The sequence below is a fragment of the Heptranchias perlo genome, chromosome 20, assembly GCF_035084215.1.
Source record: "Heptranchias perlo isolate sHepPer1 chromosome 20, sHepPer1.hap1, whole genome shotgun sequence".
Lineage (NCBI taxonomy): Eukaryota > Metazoa > Chordata > Chondrichthyes > Hexanchiformes > Hexanchidae > Heptranchias > Heptranchias perlo.
Window position 1 is genome coordinate 13,475,843 of NC_090344.1, and position 11,619 is coordinate 13,487,461.

At 44.4% G+C, this 11,619-nt stretch overlaps 2 non-coding genes across 2 annotated transcripts; both read right to left on the reverse strand.

Moving 5' to 3' along the window:
• Positions 1–2,420: 2,420 nt before the first annotated feature.
• trnag-ccc (transfer RNA glycine (anticodon CCC)) lies at positions 2,421–2,491 on the reverse strand. Its single transcript has one exon. It is a non-coding gene; the product is annotated as a tRNA-Gly (tRNA).
• Positions 2,492–9,488: 6,997 nt separating this feature from the next.
• On the reverse strand, positions 9,489–9,561 carry trnav-aac (transfer RNA valine (anticodon AAC)). Its single transcript has one exon. It is a non-coding gene; the product is annotated as a tRNA-Val (tRNA).
• Positions 9,562–11,619: the final 2,058 nt, after the last annotated feature.

The window sequence follows — 11,619 nt, forward strand, 5'->3', positions numbered from 1 at the left end:
ATTAATTTAGCAAAAATCATTAAACTCTGTAAAAAGATGAATACGCGTTTTAATCGCCATTAATCAACCAGCAACATTCTGTTTCAGACTGAAGGAAATCCTAACATTTTTTTTATTCATTCATGGGATGTGGGCGTCGGTGGAAAGGCCAGCAGTTATTGCCCAATCCTAATTGCCCTTGAGAAGATGGAGGTGATCCGTCTTCTTGAACCGCTGCAGTCCGTGTGGTGAAGGTTCTCCCACAGTGCTGCGAGGTCGGGAGTTCCAGGATTTTGACCCAGCGACGATGAAGGAACGGCGATATGTTTCCAAGTAACGATGATGTGTGATTTGAAGGGGGGCGTGCAGGTTGTGGTGTTCATATGCGCCTTCAGCCCTTATCCTTCCAGGTGGGATAGGTCGCGGGTTTGGGAAGTGCATCTTGTGGATGGTACACACTGCAGCCACGGTGCGCTGGTGGTGAAGGGAGTGAATGTTTAGGTTGGTGGATGAGGTGCCAATCAAGTGGGCTGCTTTTTCCTGGGTTGTGTCGAGCCTCTTGAGTGTTGTTGGAGCTGCACTCATCCAGGCAAGTGGAGAGTATTCTATCACACTCCTGACTTATGCCTTGTAGATGTTAGAAAGGTTTTGGGGAGTCACGAGTCTCCAGTGCAATCACATCTTTCCTGTAATATGATGACCACAACTGCACGCAGTACTCAAGTTGTGGCCTAACTAATGTTATATACAGTTCCAGCATAACCTCACTGCTGTCACAGTCTATGCCTCGGCTAATTAAGGAAAGTATCCTGCATGCCTTTTAACCACCTTATAGACCTGTCCATCCACCTTCAGCGATCTGTGGACATGCACTCCAAGATCCCTCTGTTCATCTACACCTCTCAGTATCCTCCCAAGCAAGGTAGTTTCAGAACAACTAATTGTGAAACGTCTTACTTGATAATACAGGTCGTCCAGACAAAACCATTTGGTAAAGGGAGACGAATATTGGTGATTGGAAATAGTTAGTGTGCAAGTTGATATTGCTGTACACCTGAATAGAAAACGAGATGGGATGGACAGAAGCGGTCTGAAAGATGGCTGATCGGCTGTGGGAGACAGCGGACATTTATACTGGCTGCACGACGTCAGCTGCAGTGGTTTGTTGTTCTCGGGGTATGATTCTCACTTTGGGGATTTTATTGATTAATGATACGAATGATGCCGGGTTCGAATCCACGACGACCCTTACAACCACAAGGCTTTTTGTGAAAAGTCACCAAATTGGCTTCTGATACCTTTTCAGTGTTGCTGTTGGTCGAATTGAATTATATCCAGAGCAATTTTAAGATCCAGAGGAGAGAGTACGGAACTTTCCAAGGCGAAACATATGTGAAGTAAATAAATGTCTCAAGCTGATGAGGAGATTGAAGCTCGATGTGAATTTACCTTCAGGCGGCCTCATTGATATTAGATGACAGGATAGAAAGCCACATATCCAAATTAGCCGATAACACCAAGATGGGCAGCATTGTACGCAGTGCAGATGGAAGAACAATATTACAGAGAGACATTAATATAATAAATGAATGGGCAAAACTGTGACAAATGGATTTCAATTTAGTCCAGTGTGAGGTCATCCACTTCGGACCAAAAGATAATATTTCAGAATACTTTCTAAATGATGAAATGCTGGAAACTGGTCCAAAGGGACTTCGGGGTGCAGCTACATAGTCATTAGAATGTCATGGACAGGTGCAGAAAATAATCAAAAAGGTTAATGTAATGCTGGCCTTTATATTTAGAGGAATAGAATACTGGAGAATAGACATTATGCTACAGCTATTCAAAGCTCTGGTTAGATCACACCTGGAGTACTATGTTCAGTTCTGGGCACCGCACCTGAGGGAGGATATATTGGCTGTGGAGGGAGTGCAGTGTAGATTTACCAGAATGATACCTGGACTAAAAGGGTTAAATTCCGACGAGAGATTACACAAACTAGGGTTGTTTACCCTGGAATTTGGGAGGTTAAGGGCTGATTTTATCGAAGTTTTCAAGATATTAAGGGAATTGTTGGGGGAGATAGAGAGAAACTATTTCTGCTCGTTGGGTTCCTGGGACGAGGGGACAAAGCATCAATATTAGAGTCAGCAATTGCAGGAGTGAAGTTGGGAAACACTTCCACAAGAAAAGGGAGGTAGAAGTTTGGAACTCTCTGTCGCAAACAGCAGTTGATGCGAGCTTAATTGTTAATTTTAAACCTGAGTTTGACAGGTTTTTGTGAACCAAAGGAATTAAGGTATATGATGCTCAGGCGGTTATATGGATGTTGGTCACAGATCAGCCATAATCTCATTGAATTGCGGAACAGTCTCGAGGGGCAAAATGGCCGTTGCCAGTTCCCAAGTTGCTCATTGGTGCAGAAAACAAAGCGATCCTGCATTGGCCGGGAATCGAACCCGAGTCCCTCGCGTGGGAAGCGAGAATTCTACCACTGAACCACCAATGCTGGTACATCTACTAACTGCAAATGTCCACTTACGTCTCTTCGCTCTCATAGTGAATGAAAGTAGCAATTTGAGTAAAGTTTACTTCCGGTCGAGTGCATATTGTGACGATACCGAGACAGACGACAATGTCGTTTCAGCGCAGTTCATTCGGCAAAGTGTTACTTGATATTACAAGTCGTACATTCAAAACGAATTTGATAAAGAGAGGCTAATATTGCTGATATGAAATAATTGGTGTCGAACCTGATATTGCTCTACATCGTACATGGTCCAAGAAAGCGAGATTGGATGGACAGGGAGTTCTGAAAGGATGGCGGATCGGGTTTCTGGGAACGGAATTTTACCTGGCTGAACGTCTCCGTTGCCTTTGGGTCTGATTCTCGCTCAGGGAGTTTCACTGGTTCAAACCGGATGAACCCCGTTGTGTCCCCATTTTTAATCAAAATCACCAATTGGTTTCTCACATCTTTTCAGCGGAGCAGAAGGCAGGTTTGACTTATCTCCAGCAGAGCATGTTTGAGCACCAGAGGACAGAATGCAGAGGGTTTGTCCACGGAACACACGTAGACGAAATGAAGATAATCTTTCAAGAAGTTTTACAGATTGAAGCCGGCACGTGAATTTATCACAATTCAGTCGATCTCATATGTGCAGAATGAAAAGGTAAAGGATGCTGCATTGGCCTGGAACCAAACCCCTGGTTTCCCACCGGCAGGCGAGGGTTCCACCACTGAACCGCTAATGTACACACAGCTGCAGGTTGCACGTGTAGCGTTGGATATATGTCTTGAATACGCAGTCTGCAAAGCTCCTGTGCAGCCTGCTTTTACAGCCGCGCGGTACCTGTGGGTTAACTGAGCGAATGAGGCAAGGCGTGGACTTTGAAATTCACTGGGCGTTCAAAACCAACTCACGCTCATAGTACGTAATGCTCAAATAAATAACAGCTGTAATGACCAGGCAGTGCTTCTCTCAGAGATAAAGAGATAATCCAGCCAAATGTTTGCTTATAAGATTTCACGATATGGGGTTTAATTTAAGCTGAACCTTAAATTCAGCTTAATCACCGAATGTGGAGATTTATTCTATTATTTTCTTTGCGTGCTTCTCTATCTCTGTCTGCATTTCTTCTCTCTCTCTGTGTTTTCCCCTGATGGACTTATCAGGCTTCCTTGAACGGCAGGTCTGGATAGAATATGGCTGTCGGATCTTCAGTCAAATGTTGTATTTCGACGGGATGATCTTTGCGATTTTCCGTCTCCGTTTTCGGAAAATATAAACCCAGATGGGATTTCCCCTCCTCGCGTCCCGTCACCTGCGGGTAATGGGAATGAACCTGATCTATTACTCGGTCTTAATATCTGTATTCTCATTGCTCAAGAATAAGATAACGGGGTTACAGCTATTCTCAGGTCACATTTTAGAAATTAATACACAACAGATTTATTCGAAAACTGGACGCACGCGGGGTTAAACGACCAGTGGTAATGCGGGCACGTAATTGGCTAAGGGATAGGATGCAGAGAGTCGTGGTGAACGGATGTTTTTCTGACTGGAGCGAAACATGCAGTGGGATCCCGCAGGGGTCGGTATTAGGACTATTGCTTTTCTAGTTACATATAAATGACTTGGATGTGGGAATAGGGAGTACAGTTTCGAAGTTTGCGGATATTACAAAACTTGACAAAATAGTAAGTAGTGAGGAAGATAGTCGCAGACTTCAGGAGGACATGGACAGAATGGTGAAATGAGCAGTCCCGTGACAGATTTAATGCAGATCAGTGTGAAGTGATGCACTTTTGGAAGAAGAACATGGAGAGGCAGTATAATCTAAATGGAACAATTTATAGGGGGGTGGGGGCGGGGTTGTGCAAGAGCAGAGGAACCTGGGGGTGCATATTCAAAAAACACTGCAAGTTGATAAGGCGGATTAGAAAGCATAAGGGATACTTTGCTTTGTAAATAGGGGCAGTGAATACAAAAAAAGTAAGTCATATTAATCCTTACAAATCAGTGTTTAGGCCTCAGCTGGAATATATTGTACGGTTCTGGGCACCACACTTTTGGATCAAAAGGCATTGAAGGGGATTCAAAGCAGGTTGATCTGGATGATACCAGGGATGAGGGACTTCAGTTATGTGGAGAGATTGGAGAAGATGGGATTATTCTCCTTACTGCAGAGAAGGTTAAGGGGAGACCTAATAGAGATATTTAAAATAATGAGGGGTTTTGAAAGTACAAGTAGGGAGAAACTGTTTCCTCTGGCATGTAGGTCGGTAACCAGAGGTCATAGATTTAAAATAATTGGAAAAGAAGGAGACCGGAATTGAGGAGAATTTTTTCACACTGAGGGTTTGTTAAGATCTGGAACGCACTTCCTGAAAGGGTGGTGGAAGCAGATTCCGTAGAATCATTCCAGAGGGAATTGGACATGTACTTGAAGAGGACTAATTTGCAGGGAAAAATGTGAGGTGTGGGTCTAATTTGACAAGTCTTGGAAAGATCCAGCACAGGTATCACGGCGGAATGGGCTCCTTCTGTGCTGTAAGATTCTATGATTCTATGATTACCTTCTGAATCATTACAATTGATGCTATTCAGTGTTGAGGAACCACGAAATTTACAACCATGATATTCGTCTTCTCCATTCCCTTATGAATATCGCAGATTATAATGTCCAGGCGGGGGTGGGACTGAATGGGGGATAGAGTGCGGAGATTGGAATAGAAGCCCAGCGGAATGAACTTGGTCTCATCAGTTTTTTCTCATCAACATTTACCTGACGAAGGAGGAAGCCTCCGAAAGCTTGCGAATTTAAAATAAAATTGCTGGACTATAACTTGGTGTTGTAAAATTGTTTACAATCATCAGTTTTTGTTATTTTTCCTACCAGTTACCCGAAGCAGGCGGTGAACCTTCTTCTCGAGGGAGGAACGTCATTTCAGCTCAGAAGGAAAAAGGTATCAAGAAAATCGGGTGAAACGCACATGGAATGATCCGGGACTTACAGCACATCCCTTTTAAACAGACACAGACACGGAATGATCCGGGACTTACAGCACATCCCTTTTAAACAGACACAGACACGGAATGATCCGGGTCTTACCGCAAATCCTTTTTAAACAGACACAGACACGGAATGATCCGGGTCTTACCGCAAATCCTTTTTAAACAGACACAGAACGGAATGATCCGGGACTTACCGCACATGCCTTTTGAACAGACACAGACACGGAATGATCCGGGATACAAATCACAATTTTGGTCGATAAGTTTCTCTGACGTTGACCACAAGATGGACTCTTTTTACCATGATTACCGCTGTACGTTGGTTGCGTCGCGATCTTCTCAATCTCAACACCTTCGTGGAAAGAACTGTTGCTGATTGCAGCAAACAACGCAAAAACCTCCGTCTGCCGTTTCGAGAAGCATTGGACTTGCAACCACACCTTCTGGATGGAATGAATGAGAGAAACAAGACTTGAACATAACACCGCACAAGATGGGATGCGAAGCGAAACTGCACGTGCAGATCACAATAGATAAACAAACCATTGCCTTAACCTCTCGGCCACCACATCACATAAGCAGAACTTGGAAAGCCCTTTTATTCAAAATGAAAATACTGGCTCTGTTGCCAATCTGAAATAATAACAGTCGATGCTGGAAATCGTCAGCAGGTCAGACAGAATCTTTAGATATGGAAAGAGAGTAAATGTTTCAGGTCGATGACCTTTCGTCTGAGCTGAGTCAGAATAAAAGCGCTTTTATTTTCTTTTTTTCAATGCAAAGCCCTGGACTCTGAGGACAAGAAAGTCTGACCATACAATATGACCTGCCCATGCACCTAAATCGAGAATGTTGAAAATATCCAGTCAGCAGAAAACTTCGGTGGAAGAACAGATTTAGTCACTGCTTGCAGCATGCTGGAAGGACCAAAGATTTATGGTGAGCGTAGGGAATTGCCAGGATACCAAGCATTATGATTAACTCGATATTTTGGCAGAGAGTCCGTGGATGAATTTCAGATGGAACCGCAACATATTGAAATCCAGTCGGTGTGTGAAAGAAAGCGAGTGCTGATGGAAGGGGCTGGGAGTTCAGCAGTGTGGGGCCGTGTGCCGAACCACTGCAGTTAAATCCGATTCCCAATTAGTGAACCCAACCAAAAGTTCTGTTTGTTTGGTTGAGGGTTTTTTTAATTCGTTCATGGGATGTGACCGTCGCTGGCGAGGCCGGCATTTATTGCCTATCCCTAATTGCCCTTGAGAAGGTGGTGGAGAGCCGCCTTCTTGAACCGGGGCAGTCCGTGTGGTGAAGGTTCTCCCACAGTGCTGTTCGGTCGTGAGTTCCAGGATTTTAACCCAGCGACGATGAAGGAACGGCGATATATTTCCAATCAGGATGGTGTGTGACTTGGAGGGGAATGTGCAGGTGGTATTGTTCCCATGTGTCTGCTGTCCTTGTCCTGCTAGGTGGTAGAGATCGTGGGTTTGGGAGGTGCTGTCGAAGAAGCCTTGGCGAGTTGCTGCAGTGCATCCTGTGGATGGTACACACTGCAGCCATTGTGCGCCGGTGGTGAAGGGAGTGAATGTTTAGGGTGGTAGATTGGGTGCCAATCAAGCGGGCTGCTTTGTTCTGGATGGTGTCGAGCTTCTTGAGTGTTGTTGGAGCTGCACAAATCCAGGCAAGTGGAGATTATTCCATCACACTCCTCACTAGTGCCTTGTAAATGGTGGAAAGGCTGTGGGGAGTCAGGAGAATATCCAGCGTCTGACCTGCTCTTGTAGCCACAGTATTTATGTGGCTGGTCCAGTTAAGTTTCTGGTCAATGTGACCCCAAGGATGTTGATGGTTGGGGATTCGGCGATGGTATTGCCGTTGAATGTCAAGAGGACATGGTTAGATTCTCTTTTGTTGGAGACTGTCATTGCCTGGCACTTGTCTGGCGCGAATGTTACTTGCCACTTATCAGCCCAAGCCTGGATGTTGTCCAGGTCTTGCTGCATGCGGGCACGGACTGCTTCTTTATCTGAGTGGTTGCGAATGGAACTGAACACCGTGCAATCATCAGCGAACATCCCCATTTCTGACTTTATGATGGAGGGAAGGTCATTGAAGAAGCAGCTGAAGATGGTTGGGCCGAGGACACTGCCATGTACTGTACATTACGTTTTAAATATTACAGCTAAGCAGAGCACTTGAGCAGTCGCAGCTGTGACTTTGACTTTTCACCCTCTCCTCTGGATCTCCCCGGCAACTGCCACTAACCACAATCTTCTGTAAAACTTCTCCATCAGAAAGTTCCTCGCCTCAGTTTTCAATTGAAATAACGTCCATCTCTTCAGTCACGGACAGCCCAGAGAGAGTTTCTGAGTCTCAGGTCCCACTTTGCCTAAATCGTCCTTAAAGTATTATGGAAAAATGTCCTTCAGTTAATAATAATATAAATAAAAGTTCTTATCTTTTGGGGTTTTGTTCAGATTCCACGGCTTTTAAAGATCATTGCGGATATTTGACGAAGCGCCTCTTGATTGGCGGCTTCTCTTTGATTAAGATCCCGAAGCGATCATTGAGAGACCGAAAATCAAGCTGTTTGACAGAAACACTGATACTTTGGTACTTTTTAAGCAGTCTGGGCTCTGGAAGTGCATAGGTTGTGAGTTCGAGTCTCACCTTCAACAATCAAACATTTCACTGCGAGCATTTTAACCGGAGTTCAAAGTACAACTGGTAAGTTCCATGATGCATCGACTTCTTAATGTTCCCGTGTGGGCACTTGGGTTCCTCTGGCCTTCCGTCTTGCTTGAGCAGATGCGAGTTTCGTTGTTTTCGAGGGAGAGGGGGATCTCAGCGTCAGCTGTCATGGCAAAGGGGCCGTGATGAGATCTTTAAATCGAAGGAACCAAACATACGATTATTCTGTTCGTCAAGCGGATATTCATCGGTTGCAATTTTCGTGTGGGGCAAATTTGGAAGGGAAATCTGCTGCCTGGTGTCCCTGTATAACGGGTGAAATTCTTCAGCTTTCAGATGTTAATAGACTGAAAGGTCGAGAGGCCTTTTCCAGCTCCCGTGTGGGACAAGTTCAGCTTTTGGGCCAATGGGTAAAGTGTTATTTTAATTGGAGCTAACGAATGACAAGACATTTGGCACAAACAAGAGTTCGCTGTCCATGTTTCTCAGATCATGTTCAATAAAATCAAGGATTCCCCTCAACACGTGACTGAGAATTTTATAACAGGGACCCTCCCCCCTGTTCGACGTCTTCGAGGGATAATTCAGAGTCCTCTTATGAATATTTAAGATAGGAACTTAACGACTAGCGAGCCTGGGGAGATCACTCGTTAAAGCATCAAACTTTTAAAGCGGGTAGTGATATCAGGGTCCAGTGTTCAAGCTATAAATTTTGAAACAGCTGGTAAGTTCTGCCTTTGTTGCTGAGCAACAGCTCCGGGACAGATGATGCCTGCGATGTGTCGTCAAAGCTTCGGTGGTGTCTTGTTTCCAGGGATGGGCAGTAATGCGCTGTCTGTAGCTGGAATTGCAGCTTCCCGCCAGCAACGTGTGATTGGAGAGAGCGGGGCCGAAAGAGGGGCTTAATGTTGTTTCTGTCGTGGCCTCAATCAATCCGGGAGCTGGGGAAGATCAAACATCGAAAAACTGATGTTTGTTGCCGCGGCCGCAATGCTGTCTATAACTGTGGTTATTAACCGAAGCTGCACTGCAGGAGCCTTCAATGATCTCTCACAAATCAGCTTAAATTATTCGCAATGTGCAGCTTTGAGAGGGGCTTTCTGCACCGTCAGTGCAGGAAACGTGAGTGAGTGTGAAACACTGTCTGTATATGTGTAGAGTTTGAGTTTGTATTGAACTATACAGAGAATGGAAAATATACCTGTTCTGTGAGGTGTGGTATTTTATTCACATTTCACCACAGACTGAATTCTTGCTTTTTTCACACCGATTGATTTTTGGTGGGTAACGTTTTCAAAATGTTTCTGCCCGGTTTCGAACCGGGGACATTTCGCGTGTTAGGCGAACGTGATAACCACTACACTACAGAAACGCTGTTGCACACGATCTTATAGGAAACCCTCAGAAGATAGCTGCCGTCTACAAATGCTCTCAGTGTGGGAGACGGGTCCCTTTCCCGTTCAGAGGATTAACTTCTACAAAATAGTTCACTGTATTAATTTCGCAATACTCATTAAACTCTGAAAAAAGACGAATAGTTGTTCAAATCGCCATTAATCAACTGATAACTTTTTGTTTCAGGCTGACGGAAATCCTAACTTTTTTTTTTATGTATTCATTCACCAGGCAGAATATAGAAAGTTCAGAGGGGATGTGAAAGAGGAAATAAGAGGGTCAAAGAGAGAGTATAAGAATAGACTGGAGGCCTACATAAAAGGTAATCCAAAAGACTTCCACAGGCATGTAAACATTAAACGGGTAGTAAGAGCGCTACTCTGATCATGGACCATAAAGGAGATCTGCACATGGAGGCAGAGGGGTTGGCACTAAATGAATACTCTGCATATGTCTTTACCAAGGATGAAGATGCTGCCTGAGTCTCAGTATAGAAAGATATATTTGAGATACCAGATGGGCTAAACATTGATAAAGAAGAGGTACTTGAAAGGCTATCTGCACTTAAAGTAGATACGTCACCCGATCCGGATGGGATGCATCTTAGGTTGCTGATATAAGTAAGAGGGGAAATTGCAGAGGTACTGGCCATAATCATCCAAATATCCAAAGATACGGCGGTGGTGCAGAGGAGCGGAGAATTGCAAATGTTACACCCTTGTTCAAGAAAGAGTGCAAGGGTGAACCCAGCAACAAGAGGCCAGTCAGGTAACCTCAGTGTTGGGGAAACTTTTAGAAACGATAATCCGGGACAGAATTAACAGTCACTTGCACGAGTGTGGATTGATCAGGGAAAGCCAGCGCGGATTAGTTAAAGGCAAAACGAGTTTAACTAACCTGATGGAATATTTTGATGAGATAACAGAGAGGGTAGATGAAGGCAATGCAGTTGATACGGTGTATATGGACTTTAAAAAGGCATTTAATAAAGTGCCCCACTGTAGGCTTATCAGTAAGATTGCGGCCCATGGATAAAGGGGGCAATAGAAACATGGATACAGAATTGGCTAAGGGACAGGAAACAGAAAGTAGTGGTGAGCGGTTGTTTTGTGGACTGGAGGGAGGTGTACAGTGTTGTTCCCCAGGGGTTAGTGATGGGACCACTGCTTTTCTTCATATATATTAATGACTTGGACTTGGGTGTACTGGCACAACTTCAAAATTTGCAGATGAAACAATATTTGGAATGGCGGTAAACACCGTGAAGGATAGTGATACACCTCAAGAGGTGATAGACAGACTGGCTGCATGGCGGACACATGGCAGATGAAATTTAACGCAGAAACATGCATAGTGATACATTTCGGTAGGAAGAACGAGGAGAGGCAATATAAACTAGAGGGCACAAATCTAAAAGGGGCACAGGTTCAGAGAGTTCTGGGGGTTTATGTGCACAAATCTTTGAAGGTGGCAGAGCAGGTTGAGAAAGCCGTTAAAAATCATACGGGATCCTGGGCTTTATAAATAGAGGCATAGAGTAAAAAAGCATGGACGTTATGATGAACCTTTATCAAACACTGATTAGGCCACAACTGGAGTATTGTGTCCAGTTCTGTGCACCGCACTTTAGGAAAAATGTGAAGGCCTTCGAGAGGGTGCAGAAGAGATTTACTGGAATGATTGCAGGGATGAGGGACTTCAGTTACTTGGATAGACTGGAGAAGTTGCGTTGTTCTCCTTGGAACAGAGACGGTTGCGAGGAGAATTAATCAAGGTATTCAAAATGATGATGGGTCCAGACAGAATAGATGGAGAGAAACTGTTCTCATTGGCAGAAGAGTCAAGAAACAGAGGACATAGATTTCAGGTGACTGGCAAAAGAACCAAAGGTGACATCAGGAAAATCTTCTTTACACAGCGAATGGTTAGGACCTGGAATGCACTGCCCGAGGGGGTGTTGGAGGCAGATTCAATAATGGCCTTCAAAAGGGAATTGGATAATTACTTGAAAGGAAAAGAATTGCACGGCTACGGG